The sequence below is a fragment of the Meriones unguiculatus genome, chromosome 11, assembly GCF_030254825.1.
Source record: "Meriones unguiculatus strain TT.TT164.6M chromosome 11, Bangor_MerUng_6.1, whole genome shotgun sequence".
NCBI classification, from domain to species: domain Eukaryota; kingdom Metazoa; phylum Chordata; class Mammalia; order Rodentia; family Muridae; genus Meriones; species Meriones unguiculatus.
This window is the reverse complement of record NC_083359.1, coordinates 3,316,970-3,324,945: the sequence shown is the minus strand read 5'-3', so window position 1 is coordinate 3,324,945 and position 7,976 is coordinate 3,316,970. Positions and strand designations below refer to the sequence as shown.

Sequence of the window (7,976 nt, the reverse complement as noted above, 5' to 3'; positions counted from 1 at the left end):
ATGCTTGTATCACTACCTTACACTTCCTCTGTAGACTTCAGCAGGACAGACCTCTCCACGGATGCCGAAGTCACAGGGGCAGCACCGCAGCGGTCAGGTGAGGGCAGGCACCAGATGCACCAGGACAAAGGACAAAGAATTTTGACTTCCGCCGGAAAGGCCGGCATCCAGCTGCCTCGCAGCTTTCTCTGAATTCCACCAATCCTTACCACTTCCTGCCTTGTTTTTGATTTTTTTTCACTCAAAAAAAAAAAAAAATCATTCTAGAAGTTTCAGGCATTTACAGATATCTATTAAAACATATACATATACCCAATACTAAATACCAAAAATCTCGAGACATTATTTTTTGAAAATATTTATCTTTTTATAAGAACATGCCATTCATTTGGGTGTTTTTTTTTTTTTTAAACTTTATGAGTTAACTAGATTCTATGGACATTTCATTACATTTTCTTGCTTCCATTTTCCTTATTTTGGAACCTCACCCCCACCTGAGGCCCTAGACATTTTCTAAGGCAACTGAACCACTAGCGCTTTGGTTCTAGGGCATATGACACCACAGGAATCCTGCAAACCCAACCCGGTTCCTCCTCCTTAGGGGACTGGAACGGACGAGTGAGCGGACAAATGAACTAATGAAGTCGCTTTCTCCTTTTCTCCGCCAGGGCCGTTTGCGGCTCTTATTTTTGGGATATCTCAGCCCTGCCTAGGAGGCTGAGCAAGCGGTTCTTATCCGTTTGCAAACATCCCACTGTGGCGGGCCACAAAGAGCAGGGTGTCCGGCGGGGCCCCAGGCAGGCCTCCACGCGGACGGCAGCGGGGTCGGGACCAGCTTTGGCGCCCAGGCCGAGCGGCACCCATCCTCCACTGCAGGTGAGCCGCACCGCAGCGGCTTCCAGGGTGACGTCAGGCCTCAGGACCGCGCTCCGGGCCCCGCCCCTGCGGGCGCCTGGCGGGGGGGGGGGGGAGGTCCCCGCTTTTCCTCCGCGGGAGCCGGTCCCGCAGCGGGACGCAGCGGCGGCGGCCGAGCCAACGGGCCGCGGCCGGCTCGAGCGGGCTGCAGCGGCGGCGCGATGCCACCGAGGGGCGCGAGCCGTGGGGGCCGGGGCTCGCGCCGCGGCACACCTGCCCGGCCTCCCGCGGCCCCGAGCGGCGCGCACGCCGCGACCCGGTCGGCGTCCACTGCCTCGCGGGATCGCCCGGCCCCGAGTCCGTTTCAGCTGTCCATCTCCGCCCTCCCCCCGAGCCGGCCAATCGCCAGCCGCCCGCCCGACCGCACCTCCCGCGGCCCCTGACGGGCGTGAGCACCAGCCTATCATCCTGGGGGCCTGCGGGGGGCGGGAGCCAATGAGCATCCTCCCGGGTGGGTGGAGGGAGCGGGGCTGGGGAAGGTGGCTGCGTTCGCGTTGCTAACGTCTTTCCTGGGAGATGGGCGCGCAAGGCGACCAGTGGGTCTGGGGGCGGCGGTGATGGGCGTGGAGCTGGCCCAATGAGGGTGGGAGTGGGTGGGGCAGACGCGAGCGGCGGTGCTAAAGGAGCCCGGCGGAGGCAGCGGTGGCTTTGGAACTGAGACGCTGGATCTGTGGTCGCTGCTGGGGACGTGCGCCGGCGCCACCATCTTCGGCTGAAGGTGAGAGGTGCGGTGGCCCGGGGTCCGAGGCCGGCGTCCCCGGGAGCCGGGACGGTCGGGCGGCCAGGAGGGAGGGAACCCGGGCTGGGGGACGCTGGAGCGTGGAGATGCAGCCCGGGCGGGAGCTGGGAAGGGCGGGCGGTGGGCTGCGGAGAGCGGAGCCTGTGGAGGGGACCGGACCCCGGTGTGTGGAGACGGAGAGACCCCCGGAGAGGTCGGAAACGAGGTCCTGGAGAGTGAGACCCCGTGCAGAGATCGGGGCCGGGGTGTGCGTGAGGACGACCCTCGGAGGGGGATGAGGATGGAGATCTGGGGGTGGGGACCACTCCTGGTTGCATTGGATTCCTGGGAGCGTGGGTTTGGGAGCTGAGCGGCCCCAGGGGGAGGCCGGAGGTGCCCGGCGTGTCCGCGTCCTCTTCCGAGGGGAGGACTGAGTCCTGGGGTGTGATCTCGGTGCTGGGGGCGCGGGAAGGGGCGGTGGGTTAGGCCGGCGGAGACTTCCCCGGGCGCGGCTGAGCGGGTCTCCCCGGACTCTGCAGGCGGACCCTGGATCTGGGAGGTTTAGGGACCGGTGGGCTGAAGCTCTGCGTGGTCCGGGGAGCGTGCGACGGGTGAGGGGCGCCAGAGCGGGGCCCGGGGAAGGAGGGCTGGATCCAGACGGCATGCCACGCTCGCTGGGGACCGGGGTGGGGGGGGTGGGGACACCGCGGGGTGGACGCCGGGCGAGGCCTGGGCCGTTGAGGGGAGCGAGGCGGGAAATGTGGCCCGGGCGCGTTGTAGCGGAGCGGCCCGGGGGGAGGGTCAGCCCTCGCCTCTGGATCGCTTTATTGTGTAAGTGATCTGGTGATGGCTCGCCGCAGAATCTCTCCCTGGCCTTCTGCAGTTGGGGGGTGGCGGGTGGTCACACCCTGATCCCATGGAATCGAAGCGGAATTGGGTCGGAGGGAAGTTGAAGCAGCGGAGTCCTTGGCATTGGCGGGGCTTTGTGGGCCTGTGGTGGGCGGATGCGGCCCTGGGACCCGAGAGGCCCCCGGTCAGGCCTGCCTGGGAACTGGGGCCTTGGGGAGGAGGTGGCCACTCGGCGGCGGGTCTGACCCGAGCTGGTGAGGTTTGGGTAGCCGGGTCTCTGCCTACGACCGTTATCTTGTTTCTTGGGGCCTCTGCAGCTCTCTTCAAGATCACTGCGGTGGATGGAAGGGGGTGGGGTGGGTGGGGTAGGAAAAGCAGGCGGAGTAGATCCAGACTGCGGGTGAAACAAAGACTGCTGTTTTTGCTGAATAAAATAATACTAAATATAATGCTTTGGCTATGCTGACATTTTGCTTTTGTTTTTGTTTTTTTAAACATTGAAACTAAGGATGCGTTGGGTGAGGTTTAATTATTCCGTCCTGTATCCGACTCTGGAAAACTTTATAATCTATTCATTGTCTCATCCCCTTTATCAGTTTGCCTCTATTAACTGCTCTTGTAGCCCCGTGCATTTGATGTTTGAGTGTGCCCCGTCTGCCTCCGTTCTGGAAAAGTGGCCATTTTATGTGTCTCCTTACTTCTGCATCTTCGATTCCCATCCTTGTCGGCAGAGCGCATGTGGTACGATTGTGTGACATACCACGAGCTTTTGCAGCAGAAGGATGTGGCCTGGGAGTGCTTGGCTGTGCGCTTGGGCTCCTTCGGGAATCGTTACAATGAAGAGTCTGGCGAGAGAGTGACATGGAGGAAAATTTGAAGGGCACGTTGTGGGGCGGAAGACTGCACGCCTCAGCGGCGTTTGATGTACATTGTTATCACATTTGAGGAATTAAAATGCCTGGTTTGCGGTCCAAGTTGCGGAAGTATTTTATTAATTGGGAGCTGGTGCTTCACAGCAGCCCTCCCTTCTGTGTTTGTGATGGTTTGGCCAAGTAGAATTCTGACAATTTAAGAGATGTATGCAGCCCTGTAGTGCCAGTGACCTCCGTGGCAGAGAGCATCCCACAGATTGGGCCAGTCCTCATCCTCTAGGGGGGAAAACCTGCCATTATTTTGTTTGCTCTTCTCTGTTCCGTTTGGTCACCCTCCTTGGGCGTTGGGAGATAGCTGAGAATTTTGCCAGGTGGCATTTCATTGGAAGTGAAAAATGACCTGGGCGGATGTCCACAGCCAACGAGAGGGATGCGGAGCTTTGACTCTAGGAGGCAAATTTGTATGTGCACTGATAATTCAGGTGACCCCAAACACCTCCAAATTTTCCGCATGTCTGTCTACTACAGCGATTTTTATTCCCTTTTTTTCTTAAATGACGGCATTTCCTTCAAAGTATAAAGTCTTTGCCAGAGCGTCCTAATGTGCTCGTTGACTAAATCTATATTCCTTTTAAATACATTTGTAAAGATTTATTTATTATTTATACGGCATTATGCCTGCATGTGTGTCTGCACACCAGAACTGACTGTAGACGGCTGGGAGCCACCATGTGGTTGCTGGGAATTGAACTCAGGACCTTTGGAAGAACAGCCAGTATTCTCTACTTGTTAGCCATCTCTCCAGCTCTAAACCTATAAGCGTTAACCCGTTACTGGTAGACAGGATTTTTAAATTTGGTAATATGTATGTTATGTGTCCTAAATTTCTTCCCTTTCCACTCCGCTTTCAACATTGTAGCCCCATCTCTGGGCTTAAGACTGACTCTGCTGTGAGGCCTCTGCTGTGTGAGTGACCTTGGGCCAGCTACCTGTCTGTTCTCAGAATCCTTCAGATGCTTCATTTGTAAAATGGAGTTATTTATGGAAGCAATCCTGTGAGGACCTTGATATGTGTAGCTGGAGCAGTGCCTCGATGTAATTAGGTAACAAGATTATTTGTTTTAAAAATTGTGGTATTAGCCTTTCAGCAAGGCAGAATACTTGCAAGTGGTACATGTTAAATACCATTTTAAAATCAGATCTAATACCAAGTGTGCAGTGGAGTGAAAAAAATACAATATACTTGGCAAGCATAAGAGTTAAACTAAAACATTGTATTGGCCTTAAGAACTCTGAATTCAGCAGCCGCAGGAACACCTCTGCCTGCTAAGGAAGCCTTGTAGTGCACTGTTTGGGAGGCTGAGGAGTCTGCCAGAAGGGCAGAGGAGGGTTAGGAGAAGGAAGGATTAAATTGCTAGACTGACCTGGAAAGAAAGTGTGAAAGGGTAGCATTTGGGTCAGGAGGGAAGGCTTTTGGTTAAAGGTGGGACCGTTTGTGTAAGGTAGATCTGGAGTCTCTGCTATGTCCCAGGGACCAGGCCACAGCTGCTGCCATGCAGCAAGGGACAGGTAACCAATCCCCACAGGGTGTGGTGCAAAAAACGTGGACGTGTTAAAAATAAAAATAATTTACAATCTGCTGCTCAGCTGGAGACCCAAAGAATTGACTCCATTAAAGAAATAGATTGAGTGTGGTAGCACACATCTGTAATCCTAGAATTTGGGAGGTGGAAGCAGAAACTTTAGGAGTTCAAAACCAGCCTCACCTTTTAAGGCAGCTGCCTGGGACTCAGAAAACCGGAAGGTGTGAGTATGTTATCTTTCTCCCAGGAAACTAGGGGCTGTGTAAGAACAGTTCCATCAGTGACTAGGTCTTTTCCCATAAAATTCACATTCAGCATCTTCAACATGCACCAATGAATTCTCTCATTTGATAAAGTAACAAAAAAATATACAGTTTACTTTCTCTAGACTTGCTAAGTTAGTCCAGTTTATAGCTGCCTCGCAGACTCAAGCATGTTTCCACGCCCAAGGCAAATTATTGTGTGCAAACTTACAGACACAAGGATACATCCCAAAGTGCTATGTATGCGTTTTAACCAGGTAAAAGACAAGCTCGTTTGTTATAATTGTTTTTTCCCCACTTTTAATAGATTCTATACTTCTAAAAGGTGGGGTGTGTGACCTATTATTTGCCTTCAGATTCACCTGAGATGATCCCTGTGCTGCTCCTTACTGCTGCAGTCTAAATTAGAAAGAGTTGTTAATAAGCTAACATACTTCTGATGGAACGTGTGCCCACAAATATTTTCTGTATTGCCCTCTTGTGTATTTGTAGATATATTAATTATATGAATCGCCATTATTATTATCATTATTTTACAATTTATTCTCTTTGTATCCCAGTTGTAGCCCCCTCCCTCACTTCCTCCAGGCCCACTCTTCCTCTGTCCCTCCCTCCTATCATGTTTTTTAAGAGGGGTGGAGGTCATTTTGTCTTCTTTTTTTTTTAAATCCAAGTCTATATTCTGTAAGACATCAGCACATTCTTTCCGTTGGCTATAATTGGGTTTTGGACATTGGCGTTTAATTTCCTTTTCTGTTCTAATATGCCTGCCAATAATACTGGGAGCCAGTGAGAACTTTGGAGTAGTGGTTGTCAAAGATGACAGCATTAGCATCAGCTGGGAATCTGGGTTGGACTTACAGAGATGGCCTAGCAGTTAAGAGCCCTTGTTCTTGCAGAGGACCTGGGTTCAATTCCCAGAACCCACATTTTGGCTCCCAACTATCTATCACATCACCCTCTCTGGCCACCTTGGGCATCAGTCTTGCATGTGGTACACATACATGCAGGCAAAATACTCATACACATAAAAGAAACCTTTTTTTTTAAGGGTGGAGGAAGAAATTGAGATTCTCAAGCTTCGCCCCAGGCTTACTGAATAGGACACTCTGGGGATATGGCCCAGCAATCATATGTTAATAAGCCTTTCTTATGCTGCTAATAAATGCTACAGTTTGAGACCCACTCTCCAGAGCAAAGGGATTTATGTAGCAAATAATTCCTGAAGGATCATAGCTATTTGACTGAAATAAACTCTTATCGGGGGTTAAAGAACTCGCTGGAGTCTGAATCCTTCTGGGTGTGGCTAGCCCTTGGAGAATCTGAAGAAAGTGATGATCAGCCCCTTAGGGTAATGCACAAATGCACACGCTGAGTGTGCTTCATGGCTTCTACCATTTCACGGGGTTCATGGAGCTTAAGGGTCAGTTACAGAGTCAAAGTTAATGACCTATTTACAACTTTGGGGTGACTTTATGACCTTTCCATGCGACATACGAAGGGTGCCTTGTATTGACCCTCACCTACAAAGAGTCCCCAGTATTTCCCATGAGCAGGGAAAGGGGAGAAGTCGAAGGGACATGATAGAGTAAAAGCAGGTACTCGTGTCTTGGTTGACTTGGATGAAGTCTTGGAAAACTGTTCCTATGAACTTTGGAATAATGTGGATGTTGGAGTAATAGCAAGAAATGTTTGCTGTGGCGTTAGATTCTAGAAAGATGCTGCCAGGAAGGAATAAGAAGTCACATCAGAAAGGTGCGGGATGTCCTCTGATCAAAAGACTAATTCCTGGAGTACAGGAGAGGAGCCTCGCCTTGACACGCATGGAGATGTCACTTCTCTCCTTGCGTGCCAATAGTGAACGGCTCAACAGGCCATTTATATATCTCGAGGTCTGACTGTTGTAACCCTCGCAGAGCAGACCTTTCCTCAATATGGCCTGAGTTACTAAGGATTCTTCTCTTTTGTTCCGGTTAGATCATTTCTGGAATGTTAGGTTTGCTTTTTGGCGCCACAACTGTTAATGGAAGACACGGTGTGGTGTTACAGAACTTTTCCTTGAGACATATGTCTACACGTGTGTGCTCACCCCAGACAGGGAGCCCACCTCAGGCCAGAGAACGGAGACCACCAGAGTTCAGCTCCGTATAGGAGTATGGTGCTGGGTTACAGGAGCAGGCGTGAGTCAGAGACAGCTAGCTGCACCGCCGAAGCCCACCCCAGCTCACAGAGCTGGGAACGTGGAGCACGCTGGAGCACGCTGGAGCACGCTGGAGCACGCTGCACAGCCTGCCGACAGCTCAACAGGTGGGACAGTGTCCTTTCCAGGGGCCTCAGTTGCTCTAAACCTCTTCCAGACAGTTTGGCTGGTTTCTTCCTCTTCCAGGCAACTAACTGGTCTGGTCTCAAGAGTCTTCTTTGCCCCTCAGCTTGCGTGAGGGTCTTCTTTATAGCTTGGCTGTGCCGAATCTGAGGGGAGCTCTCGCTCAGCTCTTATTGCTTACTCTGGCAGGGAGGGGCCTAGTGAACCTGGTTGGTTTCAGGGACTTCCTGGTTCTCTTTTGAGTTGTTTTATTACCATCTTGCTTAAGGAACTGTTTTAATGGAATGTTTTTATCTGGAAACTTGCCCACCATACAGATGCTCTGTTGAGAGGTGAGGGTAGTGGAAAGTGGAGATGCAGGAGTGGGAGCAGCTGTGGGCTGTGGATGGAGGCCTGAAGAGATGTGGGGACATACTTGAAAGGCGTAGTTGAAGCCAAGTCGCAGTTGCCTTC

At 52.0% G+C, this 7,976-nt stretch overlaps 1 protein-coding gene across 2 annotated transcripts in view; it reads left to right on the top strand.

Annotated features, from left to right (window-relative positions):
- Positions 1–1,364: 1,364 nt before the first annotated feature.
- The window catches only part of Myh10 (myosin heavy chain 10), a 119,306-nt gene continuing 112,694 nt past the window's right edge, over positions 1,365–7,976 (top strand). The window contains exon 1 of one of the 2 annotated variants that reach the window (XM_021642521.2): positions 1,365–1,633. The gene's annotated coding sequence lies outside the window, so the exon portion shown is untranslated. The remainder of the gene's footprint in view (positions 1,634–7,976) is intronic. The other variant, XM_021642520.2, reaches the window with a different exon arrangement.